This window comes from Sciurus vulgaris, assembly GCF_902686455.1.
Source record: "Sciurus vulgaris genome assembly, chromosome: 3".
In the NCBI taxonomy this organism is placed as follows: domain Eukaryota; kingdom Metazoa; phylum Chordata; class Mammalia; order Rodentia; family Sciuridae; genus Sciurus; species Sciurus vulgaris.
In genome coordinates this window covers 103,199,013-103,218,048 of record NC_136463.1, presented here as the reverse complement: position 1 = coordinate 103,218,048, position 19,036 = coordinate 103,199,013, and the positions used below count along the sequence as shown (strand labels likewise).

General features: G+C 36.5%; 2 protein-coding genes across 9 annotated transcripts in view; one reads left to right on the top strand and one right to left on the bottom strand.

Moving 5' to 3' along the window:
- Positions 1–3,713, bottom strand: part of MBD5 (methyl-CpG binding domain protein 5) — a 463,202-nt gene extending 459,489 nt beyond the window's left edge. For all 5 annotated transcript variants that reach the window (XM_079132466.1, XM_079132465.1, XM_079132468.1 and 2 more), the window contains exon 1: positions 3,573–3,713. The gene's annotated coding sequence lies outside the window, so the exon portion shown is untranslated. The remainder of the gene's footprint in view (positions 1–3,572) is intronic.
- Positions 3,461–19,036, top strand: part of ORC4 (origin recognition complex subunit 4) — a 125,200-nt gene continuing 109,624 nt past the window's right edge. Inside the window, exon 1 of one of the 4 annotated variants that reach the window (XM_079132475.1) lies at positions 3,461–3,794. The gene's annotated coding sequence lies outside the window, so the exon portion shown is untranslated. The other 3 variants (XM_079132473.1, XM_079132476.1, XM_079132474.1) reach the window with 3 other exon arrangements.

Genomic DNA, 19,036 nt, shown 5'->3' with positions numbered 1-19,036 from the left:
CAGATGCTCCATAGATGTTTAATGAATAACTAAGTACAATCTGTTTTGCACATACATTCAAAATCCAGACAAGTTTGCAAAGGTACATATGTTGGACATAGGCTTTCTGGCTGACTTCATGGGGTCCCACTGAAGACTAGGAGTAAATCTTCATATCCATAGAAAACTGGCAAGTTGATAATTGTCTGGGTAAGGACCAAAAAAACAAAGTCAGGGAAACATGTCACCTAAGTAACAGTTGCTTTAAAGAGCTGGTAAAAGCGGCCTAATCATTCCATCAACCTATTTGCACCATTCACTCAATGAAGTGAAGCTTAAATTCATCTTGAATGTTTACATTTTTATGTAAAATTTTTTATTATTGCTTATTCAAAATCACTTTTGTTAAATTCTATTCTGTGTAATGATTAGAAGTGAAAAGGGTTTTTTTGTTGTTGTTATTATGAGAACTATATCATCAATGGTGTTTAATTTGGATGTTAATTCTAAAAAGTGAGAACCACAGGGGAGATAATAAAAAGAACCACAGTGGAGATAAAAAAAACAAAAATTCTCAAGAAAAAAGTTTTCATGGTAGTGAAAGTAAGAGGGAGAAAGGAAAAAGGGAGGAAGGAAATGGGAATCTCACATTTGGGAGTAAAGAAATTCAACTATGTCTAACTCTAAAACTAATAAAATACTTATAACACACAACCTGTAGGGTCTACTGTACACCAGACATTGTGCTGAGTGAGGGACTAAGTTTAAACAAACAACAACAACAAAAAAAAACAAAAAAAACAAAAAAACCCTTTTATTTAAGTAGTTCTTTAAGGTATGACTAACATGTAAACACAATAAAATGTGAATTTTATTTTTTATAAATATGAGTCTTTAATACAAGAGTAGTATGTTTCCTAATTGGAAGTTCAGGAAAAAACAGCATTACAGAAAGCCAAAATAATTCTCAAAATAGTAATAATCCACAACAAGTGAAATTAGTATTTCTTGAAAAGGTCAACAACAATGAATTATAAAAGTCCAAAATTATAACACTATTTACCTTACTATTCTTATAAAACATAAAACTCTTAAGTGCTGTATGTGGAATTGTGCTGACAGTTTCATCTCTGACAAAGAACAATGAGTAGTTAGTAGTTAGTGTCAAGAGAACTGAGTTCTCTGGTTCCTGTACTGTGCCCACTCACAGGCCTTGGAACCTTGGGCAAGTTTGTCAAGCTCTCTGAACTTCAGTGGTATGGAAAGTTGGATAAAATGACCTCCAAGACACCATCTATTTGAAAACTTACCATCCTAAAGTATCAATTATTCTTAATATTTAAAAAATAAGCCATAATAACACAATAAAAGGTTTCTAAGCATAAATCATTATCGAAAGTAGAGAAAGATTGGAATCTTCCAACCACAAAGGGTTAAAAATAAGAGTTAAAATAAATACTTTCAAAAGAAAACAAAAACAAAGTAAAAGTATTAATCAAGGACTGTAAATTTTTACTCTGCTGCCTACTAGGTGATGACTACACCAATTACCTATATGATTCACTTTACTAATATTAACTTCTTCACTAAGTTCTACTGCCTATCTCCTATGTTAAGGTTTCTGAGGTTTTAGGGTAAGGACAAAAAAAAATCTCAGGTGGACCTGGAATAGCAGCATAGATCTTTGGAGAAAAACTTGAACTTGTCACAAATTTCTGCTTCAGTGCATCAATGACATCTCAGAGAAAGGCAGGAAACTATTCAAATGTATAATAGCAATGAGAGAAATAAGACCATATTGCTTACTGCTACACAGCTTGTTTTTCTTCTATTTTTTTTGTTATTGTTATGTATAAATGTCTACTTTTGCACCCAGCTGGTAATTAAAATTTTATAGAACAAGTTTCTACATATGCAATACTTTTCAGTCACTAAAATACAAGAATATTATGTCTTGGCTTTACCATCCAAAAAATAAAAAAGTATCATAATGTCCTTATAATATTTATGTCAAATATCCTTCTAGGTTGATATTTCTTCAATCCTTTCTAGTTGATCAAATTGCTGCTTTCATATTGCCAGTATGATCACAAAAAATGCTGCTTTACAGAATATTTTTTTGTTGACATAAATTAAGGGATCAGATATACCAATGCAATTAAGAAAAAAAAGGGGGGGTGGATGTGTATGTGTGTGTGTGTGGAAAAGAGAATGAGAAGAAGAGAGAGAGAGAGAGAGGGAAAAAGAGAATGTGTGTGTGCATCCATTTCAAGGAAAGGATAAAGAATGTATATATGAAACAAAATACCACATCTAATGGAAGACCTAGTACAAGGCCTACATCAAAAACATACTTTCTAGCATTTGTGAAATAAAGCACTGAATGAAAAGCTATTCACTACGAACACACCATGTGAAAATGGAGAATAATGACTTTTATCAAGATTGTTATTCTATAAATCTAAACCTGGATTTACCTTTCAGTTTATATCTAACTATAATATACTAACTATAACTTTGTTTTCTTTGATCCATGAAAACATATTTTAGACATTTTTTTCTTTCACATACAGTGAACAATTTGTTTCAGTACCCCAAGAGATGAAAACCATCTCAATTTATAACAGTAAATAAATAATTCAGTTAAAACTGGAAGTGGTACCAATCCGGCAAACTATTGATGGAGGGGTTTGGCCTTCCATGCAGCCAGAACAACATAAAGTTTTCAATAGGGATTACTTGTTCAGACAAGTTACAAAGATTATAAAAATACTCAGTTAATTGTGAAATGGCTAATATTCTCATCTTATATGGAAAATAAATACCAAAAACGTATATGGGTAAGACAATACCAGTGGCATTTAAACTTTAAGCATTTTGAGCTGTGCAATTTATAAACTCATACATGAAACGAACATTTAACAAAAAAAGCAATAAAGCGAGTCAAAACCTAACCAAAGGCCTCAATAACTAAAAATTTGAAAATTTCTATGCAACTCATACCAAAGAAAAATAGAGAAAATAAACCCATAACGCAAAAACCAGTCAATTCTTCCAACCCAAAAGTCAATATCCAAATCACAGACAGGACCAAAAAGGGGAAAACACTCAGGTCTACAAATGGATAGGCAGTTCCAATACAACCCAGATCCCGACATTTTCCCACTCAGAAACAAATGCAGTAGAGCTTTTCCTGGGCAAAGAGAAAAAGCTCTCCAAATGAATTTTTTTAAGTGACATCCAGAAAGTGTGCCTCTTTCTGTCTCTATCCCTGGCGCCTCACTGGAGGAAGGAGGGGGGTTGTTTTTGTATTCTCCCCCACTGGAGCAAGGCACAATCAGATGTTAGCTGAAGAAGAGAAACCACTTTTGACAACAGCAAATAAAAATAAAAGTGCCCTTCCTACCCTGACAGGATGGGCACCCCACCTCACACATCCCTCCTCACTCCAACCCCTCCTTCTCTCACCCCCCCTGAGCACCACCCCCTCCTCACCCCGGAGCTCCACTGCGTATGTGGTTTGGTGCTACTGTTGCCCCGGAGTGAAAGTCAGAGCCAGAGGAAGGCAATGAAGCCCCCACAAACACACTTACCTTTCCTGCCCCCCACTTTTGAGTGCCTTCCCTGGAGCTGTGGAGGATGACACAAAGGGTAATAAAGGGGGGGAGTGGAGGAGGAGGAGGCGAAGGAGGAGGAGGAGAGCTGGGGAAGTGGCTGCTCCTGGGTGTAGTGAGATGTCTCCAGCCAGGGCCAAGCAGCAGTAGCAGCAGTAGCAGCAGCAGCAGCAACAGCAGCAGCAACAGCAACAGCAAAGGGTCTGTGTTGCTAAGAGGCTTTTGGTCTCTTTCTCTCCTCTCACGGCCAAAGAGAAGGAGGGTGGAGGGGGCTCGGGAGGGAAGCGAGTGGAGGGGTGAGGGGGTAGGAGTCGTGGATGGAGGTTTTCGAAGAGGAAGAAACTCCTTCTCCTTCTCTCTCAGGATCAATCCCCCTCTCAGGGCTCTGGGCTGGAGGGTGGGGGAAGGAACTCAGCCGCCTTCCCCCCACCCCCCTCAATTCAAGGTTGAAGTGGGGTAAAATTAGTGTCCTGTCCCTTTAAAAATAGAAATAAAAGGTGCCCCCCCTCTGCCACTGCCTCTCTCTTCATCATCAGCTGCTGCTGCTGCTGGGGTCTCTCTGCTTGGGGGGGGAGGGGGGGTTCGGGTAGAAGAGACGGGAGGCACTCACTGCGCATGCCCCTCTCTGACGGGAGGCTGGTTGGTTGAAGGGAGGAGGAGGGGGAGGGGAGGAAATGAGATGGTTTCCCAGAAGGCTCCGAGGTACTCGCGACCCGGAAGACATTGTAGCAGGGGGTAGAGGGGCGGGGGCGGGGTGTAGGAGGAAGTTGGTACTCTTTAACATTCCCATTTCCCTCCTCCCTCCAAAGGGAGAGTGGAGGAACGGAAGTAGGCGTGGACCGAGGCGAAAGGAGGTCACGTGTTTGAGCGGGAGGGGGTCGTGGAGGGAGAGGCGATGCGTGCGCTTGGTATGCTGGGAGTGTTTGGTTGTGTTCGGTTGGCAGCAGCAGGTGAAGCCAAGGCCAGGAGGCTGCGGGGCGAGCCTGTGAAACGAATTCAGTAGTCGCGGGATTCCGGCATTGCGCTGGTTAAGGCAAGCTTTTCCTCGAGAGGTAATGTGGATCAGGCTGGCCTCACCATGAAGGTCAGGCACACTAGCGACCAAAGACGAATCGAAAGTGGTAGGGTGGAAAGCTGTGGCGAATGTTGGGAAGGGGCAGGCTTTTCTAGGCCGGACAGGCCAGAACGAAACGGGATCCTCCTATCTCCTGGCCTCCCAACACGTGTCGACACGTCCTGACTAATGTAGGGAGTGCTGAGGAGACTACCTCTGCAGGGGATTGTAGGTGAGGTGCGTGGTGGGTTGGATGTTAAGAGGCTAGTGAGGTATGTGGGACCTGGGCTGCCAACTCTAAATGACTTTTTCCTCAGTCATATAGCAGGCTACCTGTCCGGGGAATGAGAAGCCAGGTGTGTGAATTTTGACCAGCTTCATCAGTAGCGTTACTTAACGTTGGATATTATGCCCTTCGCTCCTTACCTTGCAGCCTTCCCTGAAATTCTGCAGTGACTTTGACAAAGGATCAGGCGGGGAATGCTTGAGTGGAATCTCCGTCCATGTTTAATGTTGCTTCCTCACAAAACCTGTGCCTGTTCTTAAAGAGTTATGAGTGGGATTGTGTAGTCCTTGAGATTGAGTTTTATGACTGGTAAAGAGATAGGGGACATCATTTAAAATTTTCCAGTGTAGATGGGAAATTTTTTAAATAGGTGCCTCGTCTTTTATAGTGAAACAGCTCTCTTTTTTTTTTTCCTTCACCTTTCGGACAATCTATTTTTAAAAACATTTCCATTTTTTCAGGTATAATGTTTTGTAAAAGTACTTTAAAGAATCATCACTTAGGTATTCCCTTTTTATACAGAAAATAAAATTCCTCATGTTTATTGTGTTAGTATTATTTGTAGTATGGGTTTTTTTAGTTATCAACTCAAATGACTGTTTTCCTATGTTATACTTCCCAAAAGTTTTGGCAGTGGACCCTGTTTATTCATCATTGCCTAATGCTTACTACTATGTGTACAGTAATTATGTCATATGGGATCAAAACTAAAATGTGCCTTTAATAGAAAACCTAATTGTCTAACACAGAAAAATTATATAGTAAGGCAATCCATGTGTCTTACATACAAGTTTTAAACTTTTTTTTTGTAGAAAACACTAAATCTATGGACACGTGCAGAAGAAATCATATGGAGTATAATGAATAATAAAATGAACTGTAACCACTACCCAGTTTAAGAACTGGGACTTTGCTGGAGTTGAGAAGTACCCACTCCAGAGTCCTGACCATTCCTCCTAGTCTTTGATTTTAACATCTTGATTTTTATGGTAATTACCTACTGCTTTTCTTGTTTGTCTTTTTAAACCACCTATGTCAGCATTCCTAAACACTATAGATTAGTTTGTAAATGAATCACATATTATATATCATTTTTTATCGGTTTTTTGTTCCTGTTGCTAAGATTTGACCCTGATAATATTTAGCCAGTAGTCATATATTTTCAGTGTGGTATGGTCATATTTATATTACAGTCAATCTTTTTCAGAATAAGCCACCAATAACTTAATTGTTCTAACATTAAAGAATATTTGGATAGTGCTCAATTTTTAGCAATTATGAGCAATATCACAATGTATATTCATTATATGTATTCTTATACACATAATCCTGTATTTTTGTAGGTTATATATGGTTATCTCCACCTTTTCTAGATTATGCCAGTCTTTTCCACAGTGGATATACCAACTTATATTTTCACAGCAGTATATGATATATATCTTTTATTTCTGCTGTCTCATCAGTAGTTGTTTTATTTCGCCAAGCAGATAAGCGGATAAATGTAGTGTTGGCTTCTGTTTTAATTTACATTGCCTGCTTTCTAAGGAGTTTGAGCCCTTTTTCAAAAATGTATTGGCTGTTTGGATTTCTTCTTTCTGGAATTGTTTTTTTAATCATCTAATTCTTTTTGTAGTTTTTCTGTTTGGTTGTCTGTTTTACTCAAAGTTTGTAACAATGTGGCAAATATGTTCTCTGCCTTTTGCATAACTCTTCCTGGATGATAATTTTATCACATTTAATTCCTCACTGACTTATATGCTATAATGGTTGTTACTTGAATTTTACATGTAATTTTAACTCTAGCAAATAAGTTCTCTACTTGTGCTTTCCATATTCAGCTCTAGTGCTGGCCACTAGCTGAATATGACTTTGGAGCACGTAAAATGTGACTGGTGTGACTGATAAAATGAGTGTTTAGTTTCATGTAGTATTATGTTTAAAACTGATACTAATTTGAGTTATTATAAGACCTTTAAGTTTGGCATAACTTGGATACATAAATTTGCTTCTCAGCTGAAAATTTTATAAAAATATAGGTCATTTCTTTATATATATACACACAGATAGATAGATTTTTTTTTTTTTTTTTTTTTACTTGTAGGTAGACACAATACCTTTATTTTATTTGTATGTGATGCTAAGGATTGAACCCAGGGCCTCACAAGTGCTAGGCAACCACGCTACCACTGAGCCACAACCCCAGCCCTGGTCAAATACTTTTATTATGACAATTTAGCATATGAAATTATGATGTTCTGTATATTAAAATGAACATGAGATTTGGAGCAAAGAATGAAAACAATGTGAAATACCTCAGTTTTTATTATTATTACATATTGAAATTATGATTAGTTTTACCTTGTTTTGCTCTTTTTAATGTAAGTACAAGAAAAATTTAAATTACTTATATGATTGATATTGTATTTCTGTTGGATAGCAATGTTCTCAGTCATCAGTGCTGAATTAGATGTTCCCATGTTTTTCCCACCTTTCTTGTTTCTTAATATCCTCCTGCATTTCTGACTCTTCCTTTAGAATCTTTTTCCTTTTAATTCGAGTGGGTCTTTAGAAATTCCTTAATGCACACTCCTGTCAACCAATTCTCTTATTTTTTTTTTTTAATATCTTAGAATATCTTTGTTTAAATCTCGAATATTTGGGGGATGTTAAATTGTTTATGCGTGGTTGTTTTTCATCAGCTTGATAACATTCTACTGTTTTTTCCTTCCATTATTAATTTTAAGAAGTAAGCTATCAATCTAATTCTCATTGCTTTGAAGGAAATCTGTCTTTTTAAATATTTTCTTTGTCATAGTTTTTCTGCTCTTTCACTGTGATGTTTCTGTGTGGAATTCTTTGTCCTGCTTTGGTTTCAATGAGATTCTTTAACCAGTGCATCAGTGTCTTTAAAAAATAGTGCCTGTGTTCATTCTCAGTATTTCTGGAGACCTAAGTCTTGAAATTCTTCCTGTTATAAATTTATATTAGGTAGGATTTCAAATTTGTATGAGTTCTACTTAAAATTTTCCTTTTTCTCCATACTGTTCCTTTTAAGGTCTCAACTTAAATTGGATGGATGACTCATCTGAGTATTCAACTTTGGGAGGTCTCTTGCTTTTAACTATAGTCTAACAAAGACTTCAGTGAAAGCCTTTTGTTCTGAATGGCAAATGTCTTCAGAACAAGTAACTGAGTATGGCGTTTATCTCTAGTTTACCTTCTCCTAGATTTTTGGCATGTAATTTCTCACTGCTTTATTTATTTTTATTATAATGTTGTTTTGTTGGCCTCAGCAGGAGGATTGGTCCAGTCTGTCATTATCATAATAGAAACCTCATTCACTTTCTTTTATTTTTGAGATTTAACTGATGGAAATACTTGACACTTGTGAATACATTGAGAGGACATATTGGCAACCAGCAGATTGTTTAGTAGCAAACAAATCTGAAATATTATGTGACTGAACAAACACTGAATATTCATCTAGGGAAAAAAAATTAAGGTTATCTGTGAGAAGATGATAATTATTTACTGCTTTTCCTTTTAGCATTTCTTAACTACCAGTGTTCACAAAATAAGTTTTGCTTTATCTCATTTTACTTTTTACTACATGTAAATAGACTGTACATTATGTATCATTTTTTACCTTTTTTCTCTTCTCTTGCTAAGATTTAAGTCTGTTAGTACATTTGGCTATACATTTAGCAGATACACGTTCACTGCAGAACAGTTGTGTCTATAGTATTGTTAAGTATAGTAAGAATCTGGGGAGATGGTTGAGGTGTTTGTGGAAAAAAGTGAAATGTACATCATCCATAATAGTAATGCTTAAAATGGAAAAAACGAGTTAGCAGTATAAGATGTTTTCAAAACTAGAAAGTTTAATTCTGAAATAATAAGCTAAAATGACTTTTCAAAGTGTTTTCCTCTAGAGAGGAGAACCAGGGGCTGTGACAATCGCCTTAGCTGATATCACATCCTTCCCTGGACTAGCAAATGCTGGCCATGGTGAAACATGCCTGTGATCCCAGTGGGTCAGGAGGCTGAGGCAGGAAGATATCAAGTTTGAGGCCATCCCCAGAATTAGCAAGGCCCTAATCCACTTTGTGAGATCCTGTCAAAATAAAAAGTGAAAAGGGCTAGGAATGTGACTCAGTAAAGCACCTCTGGGTTAAATCCCTAGTACCAGAAAAGAAAACAAAACAATACAAAAAACACAACTCTTTTAGTCCACCATGGTATCAATATAGCAGGAAATACTCTGGAGAGTCTAACCTATGTCAGATATGTATGAACTGTCTTTAAATAATGAGCTGTGTAAAAATAGTTTTGTTTACCTTTAAAACTGTTAAAAAAGAAAAAAGCTTAAAATACTTTTACATTTCATTAATTTGGCTTCTTATATTGTAGAAGCAAATGTGATTTTAAAAATTTAAAAATAATGTATGAGTTAAGTAAAAACAGAATTTTATCTAGAAGCAAGTTCCCATGTATCCCTGCCTTCCCTACTGTTAACCTGGTTTCCTCTATTATTGAATAGTCTATTGCCTTAGTATCATACATTTGTTGCAATTAGTTGACCAATGTCAAAATATTTTTAGTGTAAATCCACAGTTTATAGAAGAGATCAGTCATGGTGTTGTACCTTCTATGGATTTTAACATTTTATAAGTATCCATCATTATGGTGTCTGTAGTCTCGGTTCACTACTTTGAAAACTGCCTGAACTCCCCCTTGAACTGTTGACATTTTCAGTTTCTGTAGTTTTGCATTTTCCATAATCCATAAAGTTGTATTCATATAGTCTATAACATCTTCTGATTGACTTCTTTCACTTAGTAAAAGATGTCTATTGTTCCTGTGTCTTTTCATAGCTGGATAGCTTACTTTTTGAGAGCTGGATAATATTTCATTGTGTGGTTAGACCAGTTTATTAATCCATTTGCTTACTTACTTCCAAAGACATCTTCCAAGTTTTTTCATTTATAAATAAAGATACTAACTGTATGCGAGAGCGTCTAGTCCCAGCTACTTCTGCAGGAGGTTTAGGTGGGAAGGTTACTTGAGTCTATGAGTTCCACACCAACCTGGGCAGCACAGGAAAATCCCATCCCCCCAATAATACAAAACAAATTAATAAAGATACTATAAACAGGTACAGTTCTTTTTGGGATCTGTGTCTTCACCTCACTTGAGAAACCAAAGCTTGTGATTACTGGATTGTATGATAACACTATAGTTAGGTAGGTAAGGAACTTGTCTTCCAAAGTGGATGTACCATTTTGCAATCCTGTCAGTAATGTATAAGAGTATCTATTTCTTCAACATTTGATACTATCTTTTCTTTGGCTTTTAGCTATTGTAATAGGTGTGGAGAGGTAGCTCAGTATTTCATTATCCAATTTTCTAGTAACATATGATGTTGATCGTTTTTCACGTGCTTTTTTTTTGCCACTTTATTTGATGAGGTGTTCATATCTTTGGCATTTTTAAACTGGGTGATTTTCTTAATGTTGTTTTAAGATCTCTGTATATTTGGGATACCAGTGTTTAAACATATATGTGTTTTTCAAGTATTTTTTCCTAGTTGGTGACTACATTTTCATTTTCCTAACAGTGTCAATAGCAGGGCAGGATTTTTAATAAAATCCAACTGAACACTTTTTTTCTTCATGCTTTTGGTGTTGTATCTAAACACTCATTGCCATCCCCAAACGTAGATAATTTTCCTGTATCTTTTAGGAGTTTTACAGTTTTGCATTTTACATTTAGGTATATGATCCATTTTGAGTTCATTTTTTTTTTAAGTTATAAAGGCTATGTTAATATGATTTTGAATTTTGGGTTTGTTTTTGTTCTCTGACTTTGTTCCTTCAGTATTGTGTTGGCTCTTCTGAGACTTCCGTCTTGCCATATAAACTTTCAAATCAGTTTGTAATATTCACAAAATAACTTGATTGTATTTTGATCTGGATTGCATTCACTGATCAGAGTGGAAGAACTGCTGATATTCAGTAGTACATACTCTTCCTGTGTACATGAATTACCTCTCTATTTGTTTAGGCTTTCTTTAATTAAAGAGTTTTGTAGTTTTCCTCATAGGTCTTATACATATTTTGTTAGACTTATACTGAGGTTTTTTTGTTGTTTTGTGTGTATATGTGTGTGCATAATATAGATGGTATTGCTTTGATTTGAAATTTGAGAAGTTCATTACCAGTGTATTGGAAAGCAGTGGGCATTTGTATATTAAACTGACTTATATCCTTTAACCTTACTGCAATAGTTTATTAGTTTGAGTGATTATTTTCTTGCTTTTTAGGAATTTTCTACATACACAATAATGGATCAGTCAACAAGACAGTTTTATTTCTTCCTTCCTATCTGTATGCCTTTTATTTCCTTTTCTTGTCTTATTGCATTAGATAGTGATTCCAGTATCATGTTAAATAGAAATATTAAAGAGAACATCCTTGCATTTTTCCTGATGGTCTAGTATCTCATCATTAATTGCATATGATGCTAACTGTGTTTTTTGTTCTTTACCAAGTTGAGTTTCCATTCCTAGTTTGTTAAAGGTTTTAATTATGAATGGGTGTTGTATTTTGTCAAAAACTCTTTCTGCATCTGTTGTTAAGAGCATATGATTTTTATCTTTGCTTACTTGTTGCAGTGGATTACATTAATTGTTTCATAAATGTTAAACAGACCAGTCTTGCATATCTATTTTAACCCACTTGATCTTGGAGTATAATTCTTTCTATATTTTGTTAGATCTAATTTACTACATTTTGTTGAGAATTTTTGTGTCTGTGTTCATGAGAAATATTGGTCTGTAGCTCCTTTTTTGGTAATGTCTTTGACTGGCTTTGGTATTCGGGTAATGCCCAGTCTCACGGAAGGAAATAGGAAATTTTTTTAGTCAACTTTTCTGTCGCTGTGATCAAAAGACCTGACAAGAATAACATAGGGCAGGCAAAATTTATTTTGGCTCACAGTTTCAAAGGTCTCAGTTCATAGATAGCCAACTTCATAGTTCTGGGCAGAACATCATGGCAGAAGGATGTGGCACCAGAAAGCAGACAGATCTCCTTTCACGAGGGGCAAAATATCCCAAAAGGCAAGCCCCCAGTGTCCTATTACCTCCAACCACACCTTACCTGCCTTTAGTTAGCATGCACTGAATGCATATCAGTGAATTTGTGCACTAATTAGGTTAACACTCTCTCAGTTTGATCACTTTACCTCTGAATTTCCTACATTTTCTCACACATGAACTTCTAGATGACACTTTCTTTCCCAAACTACAACAGAAATCTTCCTTCAGCTTCTATTTCTGGAATAGATTGTAGAGAATTGATACGATAAATCCCTAAAATGTTTGGTAGAATTAACCAAACAGAACCCTTCTGAGCCTGTCGTTTTTATTATAGAAAGTCACTAAAATTACTGATTTCTGTAGAAGGTATGGACGTGTTCAGACTATTTCTTGTGTAAGTTTGGTAGGTTGAGTCTTAAAGAATTGTTCCTTATTGTCCAAGTTATCAAATTTGGCCATGGAATTGTTCATTACATTGCTTTATAATAACATCTGTATGTCTTTTGGATCAGTAATGATGACTCCTTTTTCACTTCTGATTAGAAATTTTGTATATTTGCTCTTTTTGTCTTAGTCTGGTTAAAGGTTTATCAATTTTATTGATCTTTTCAAAGAAAGTTTCATTTTGTTGATTTTTCTTGATGGATTTCCTGTTTTCAGTCTCATTGATTTCTGCTCTAATTTTTATTTTCCTTTTTACTTTGGTTTTAATTTGTTGTTTTCTTTTCGTAAGAGGGAACTTAGATTATTGAACTTAGATTATGAAAGACCAAAAATCAATAATGGTCTTTCATTTGTTATAATATATGCATTCAGTAGTATAAGTTTTCATCTGTGGATTTCTTTCACTGCATTATACAAATTTGGTAAGTTCTATTTTCATTTGCATTTTGTTCATAGTTGCTTCAACCATGTGCTATTTAGAGGTGTGTTGATTTACCTTAATATATTTGACATATTTGGGGATATTCAAACTACCTCTGTCACTCATTTCTAGTTAATTCATTTTGGTCCACAAACATACTTTTATGTTTTCTATTCCGCTGAATTTAAAGATATGTTTTACATTCCAATTGTGATTTATTTTGGTAAATGTGCTAGATAACCTTGAGAAAACATGCTCCTTTTGGATGAAGTGGTCTGTAAATGTTAGATAGATTGGCTCATGGTGCTGTCCAGTTCATTTATGTCTTTACTGACATTCTGCCTGCTGGATTTATCAATTATTCTTAGAGGTATATTGATGTCCCTCTCTAGTCTAGCGGACTCAACAATTTCTATCAATTTGTTTTTGGTTTTTGGTTTAGTGGTTGGTTTGGATTGAATTGGATTGATTAGGTTTGGTTTGATTGGTTGGTTGGGTTGGGGATTTTTGATGCTGTGGACTAAAGTCATGGCTCTGTTTTGATGCTTTGATGTTAGACACATTATGGATTACTATGTCAATGAAGAATTGACCCCTGTATTATTGTGCCATGTCCTCCTCATTTCCATTGCTCTGAAGTCTGTCCTATCTAAAATTAACATCACAGCTCCACCTTCCTTTTTACTAATGTTAACATGGTATAATTTTATCTTTCTCTTTACTTTTAATCTGTCTTTATATTGCAGTATTTCTTAGAATGTATAGTTGAGTCTTGTGTATTTTTTTTTTGTAACCTCTTTTATTTGGTATATTTATTTAGGTTCTTCACTTTTAAAGTCTCAAGATCTCAGCTGATAGAACTGAATCAATAACAAACATACAAACATTAGTTCTTGTTTTTCTCTGTTTTCCTAGTTTTGTTTCTTTTTCTGTCCTTCACTCTTTCTTTCTATGATTTTTATTGAGTTTTTTATTTGATTCCATTTTTTTTTCCTTGCTCAACCTATTGATTATAATTTTTAAAACTTATTTTAGTGGTTACCATTGAGTTTGCACCGTGTATTTACATCCAATTTAGCTTGTTTCAAGTAACACTCACTATACCACTTAATGGCTGATGCAAGTATCATGTAACAGTACTCCCAATTTCTCCCTCCCATCTTTTATTAGATTTGTTATTCATTTCACTCATCCATGAGCTATAATTACTCAGTATATTTTTGCTTGTATTATTTTGAACAAGTGAGGAATAACAGTGAGGAATAACAAAAGTAATATTTTCTCTTTGTTTATTTCTTCTCTAACACTTTTCTCTTTATATAGGTTTGAATTTGTGACTTCCATAATTTGCCTTTTGTCAAAAGAACTTTGAACATTTCTTGCAAGGCAGGTTTACTGGTAACAAATTCCCTCGATTTTTGTTTGTCTTGAAGGATAATTTCATGTGATATAAATTCCATTTTTTTGTTGTTGTTTTTTTGTTTAGTTTGTTTATTTTAGTATCAGGAATTGAACCTAGGGTGCTTAATCACTGAGCAACAACCCCAGACCTTTTTATTTTGAGATAGGGTCTCGTCTCATCTCATGCTTCTTAGGGCCTGGCCAAGTTGCTGAGGCTGTCTTTGAACTTTGCAATCCTCCTGCCTAAGCTTCTGAGTCTCTTGGATTACAGCTGTGTGCCACTGTGCCCAGCTCTTGTTTTTTTGTTTTAAAATTTTTAAGCACCCTAAGTATTGCATTCTTAACTTTCTCACTTGCATGATTTCTACAAAGAAGTCTGATGTGATTGTCATTAATACTCAATGGATAAAGTGGTGTTCTTCTTCTGGCTTCTTTCAGGATTTTCTGTTTGTTTTTGATTTTTTGTAGTTGGGATAAGATATGCTTAGGTATAGATTTTTTGGTGTCTATTGTCCTTGTTTTTCTCAGATTCTAGCATCTGTGGTTTAATGTACTTAATAAAAAAAAATCTCAGGTATTATTCAAATACTTCTTTTGTTCTTTCCTCTTCCAGTGTTCTTTCATTGTACATTTGTTATACCTTTCATTGTTACAAGATGACTGAGAGTTTTGGGTTGTTTTTTTTTTTTTTTTTAAGGTCAGATCTTATTTATTTGTTACTCTTAAAAATTCTTATTTTTGATTGGACTCAGAAGTAGAAGCTCTCAGAGTGGCTAGCCTGCGTCTCTTGGCAGTCTGTTCCTGGTGTTTTTCTTTGGCTTCTTTCATTATCTTGGCCAAAAGTTTGCCATATTCTGCAGTCGCTTCCTAATTTTTCTTAATATGCTTTTCTTCAGAGCAGTACGCCAGCATTTGTATTGTAGGACATGTGGAGTAACAGGATGCTGAATCTTTGGTGCTTTGGTCCTGGGTTTTTTACCTTCCTTGTTTAAGGTTTTCTGACAACATATTGGCAGGCATCATCCTTAGAGAGACTGAAAAGTTTGCGGATTCTACTAGCTCTTTTGGATCCCAGTCAATGAGGTACACTAGTATCCCTAAGTCCAGGTATATCCTTCTCTCCTTTTTTTTTTTTTCAGTAACCAAGTTGAGAACGCTTGGATTGGTGTCCAGAATGCAACCTTGAACACGCTCAGATAGGTGTCCACAATGCAACCTTGAACAGATTTGTGCTCGCTCTCTCTCCAGTTTGCCTTAGTCTGTAACAGGAATGCTGCTTACTTGGTAGCAGGCAAACATGGCCATGGGTCAAGACTCCCTGCTTCATAGGGAAACCTTGTTTGTTGTTCCCGCCACTGATTTGGACCACATAACCCTTCTATTCTTCACCTAAAGCATCAACAGCAACTTCTATGGCAATAACTTCTCATAAAAAGTATGAAGTTTGTGTTCATCATCCATGTCAGTGATTTTTTGGCAGCCAGTGGCTCAGAAGGAGATATCAACTTCATCTTGGAGCAGCTCTGGCTGAGGGTTTTTTGGCTCAACTTAAAGAGCAAAGTGCAACTCTCAGTGAGATGTGAGCAAATCTCCCTGTTGCTCCAAGTAGCTATCCTAGCAGCTCTCATCACCGGGAGCTAGTGGTTTCTAGCAACTCAGCGTAAGAGGAGCAGTTCGTGGAATGGGAGTTTCTGGATTGGTCCCCTGAAAGTGAGAGGAGTGCTGCTTATGTAGACAACACCGGCAGGCCGAAGAACACACACAGTCTCCTGCCTTCTGGTTTTCTGCACTGTCCTGTCAGTGTATGCAGCCTGCCTGTCATGGGTAGGGGCAGTGTTATAGTAGACAGGTGTGAAAACATCTGAAGCAGCTGCAGAGTGGATGGAGACTTCCTGAGTACCTCCTGGGTGGAGTTGTCTGGGCCTGCTGGACAGTTATTTGGAATAGCTGTGAATAAGGTTAAGTCTCCTGGAGCAGTTGCAAGACAACTGAGGCTTAAGGGAAACTGTGGCAGCAGGCACTCCAGCGCAAGAGGGTAGGGGCTGAAAGGAGAGTAGTCACTGATGTCATGGTGACAAGCCGTACCCGGCTACCATGGTCAAATCAGCAGTGGGGTTTCTAATCAGTAGTTCCTAGATAGCCACAGAAGCAGTAGTAGGGAAAGTGGTTGGCATAGCAACTGCAGAGGCTGTGGGGAAGTGCTGGTGCCCATTGCCATTTTCTCTGACCGTCCTGGGAACATCTACAGCTGTCACTGGCATCAGAAGTAGTGCAGGCCCAACTAAGATCGCTGAGGGCCTTCACCCCATCCTTCAAATCTTGATGGCAGGTCATTTGGCTGTGCCCCAGGGCAGTGGCAGCTGCATGGGGGAAGGACATATTGGCTGAGCAGCAGACTGCCAGTGCCTTCCAGGTTGGCTGCCTGTAGAACACACACCAGTCTGTAGACAAAAAGCAAAAGGAACAAAAACCTTTTGGGAATGATTAGGCCCTCCTCTTTGGTCTCAGTCTGACACTTCTTGGATACTCTTTTCCATCTTTTTCATTCTTTTCATTTTAGTTTGGAAGTTACTATTGGTATAACTTCAAGCTACCTGTTCCTTTTCTGGTTCCTGTCTACATTTTTGAGCTTGTCAGAAGAATTCCTTATTGCCTTTTTAACTTCTAGCATTTCCATTTAATTCTGAGTTCCTATCTCTTTGCTTATAATATCCATCTGTAAATTGTAGGTTAACTGTTTTGTATGTTTTGATTTTCCCTTAGAGCCCTAGCATAGTAGTCTTAATCATTTTTAAGTTCCCAGTCTAATAGTTCCATAATCTTTCCCATATCTGAATCTAGTTGTGTGCTTCATTCTCTTCAAGGTGTTTTTTATTTGTTTCATTATTCTTTCATTGTGAAAGCCAGACATGAACTGGGGGTAGGTAGATCTTTAGTGAGATTGTATGTTCATCTAGTTCATAGTTTTCCGTAGCTCTGGGTCCAGGGGCTAAAATTTCCTGTTGTGTGCTCTATTTTCTCTCTCTCTCTCTCTCTCTCTCTCTCTCTCTCTCTCTCTCTCTCTCTCTCTCTCTAATATTTTCTTTTGATTTTCCTAAGGACTTCTTAAATATGATCTGTGAGGTATACAAGCATTCTTATTGATGGTAGTAAAGTGTTGCAGAAGAGAACCATTCTATAGTCCTATTATTAGGTCTTAGGTCTCAATTTTTTGTGTGTGAGCCTTTGTGCCTGGGCTTTTACTCTCAGTGATGCTGTTTGGTCACCACCCACTCCCTTTTAGGTTTGTCAGGAAGGGTAGAGGAAACTGGAATTGATTATTTCCCTTCTCTGGGACTGTTAGGCTCTGGTAAAAGCCCAGTCTGTTAGGTTCTATTAACTAGTTTCCCTTGAGGGCATGCCTCATTAAGGCTTAGGTGTATTTCATTATAGCTATTTGCCCCTCCTCGACCCCTGTCCCCACTTCCTGAAGAGGATTTTTCTCTGTGATAACTTATTAGGATTCCTGGAAAAGTGTTGGAACCTCCCTGAACTGATTTCCTTGGAATCTTTAACTCTCAAGCTTGACTACATTGAGCCTTTAGCAGTACCCTGAAATAAGTTCCAGTTCAGTTTTTGATCCTCCTTCAGTAATCCATGATTCTTTGTATCTGCTGGTGCCTCTCCCATTTGGGGAGAAAACACTGCCCTGTGATCTGATGGATCTAAGTTGTTTTCAGTTTGTTCAGCTTCTTTCTTGTGATGAGTGCCCTCTTCCAAGCCACTTTACATTCCAGACTGGAAATTCTTGATCCTTTTGAAACAAAAAAATCCTTTTTATATTAAAAAAAGAAAAGTTAGTCAAAACCATAGTTTTTGAACCATAGTAGTCTTATTGTATGTGTATATTATGGCTTAATCTGCTCCTGAATATTTTTTTATTATAACCAATGCTAGATATTAAACATCATTATGGCACGTATCTGTGATTATTTTTGTGTGTATCTGTGATTATTTCTTATTGAGTAAAATCTTGAAGTGGAATTACTGGGTGAAAAGTGGCACAAAATTGAGGCTTCTACTAGTGCATGCTTATACCCTTCTTAGGTGTTAGTTCCACTTACCACAACCTCACCAACCCTGTTAATTAAACAAAATCCTTTTATTTTGTGTGCCAAACATAGGGAAAAAATTGCATTTTAGAGATGGAATTTATTTTGTTGGAGTTTGAAAAGGGTATGATTTTCCTCTATTATACCATGTTATGTAAGAAAAAGTTCTAAGGCACGTAGAACTGTCTTTTTAAAACAAAATGAAATCAGAAAAAAAAAAATTTGTTAGCATCCTCCCTAAAAGAATTAGCTGCTATAATATCATATTACAGTGTAGTTGTAACTCACATTTTCATTTCTCTTGGTGAGGTTACCTAAACATGATGATAGAAAGTAGAATGGAGAACACAATTGGAGAACATCCTTTAATTTATTCTATTGCCGAGGTTATTGGAATTTTATCTCTTATGCTTCCTGTATAAGATGGAACAGTGAATATCCTGTTCTTAAAAAGTTTTAGGGAACATTTTAAGATTTTGGGTTCTTATCAGCAATTTATAGAAATCTTTTAATAGTTTCTCTCCAAAGCAATGTTACCTACAGTTTTTTTCCTCAAATAGTTTAATTAGTATTTGCAAATTAAATCACAGAGAGCTGTAACATATCATATTCAGATTAACATAATATAAATTCACTGTGTGAGCATG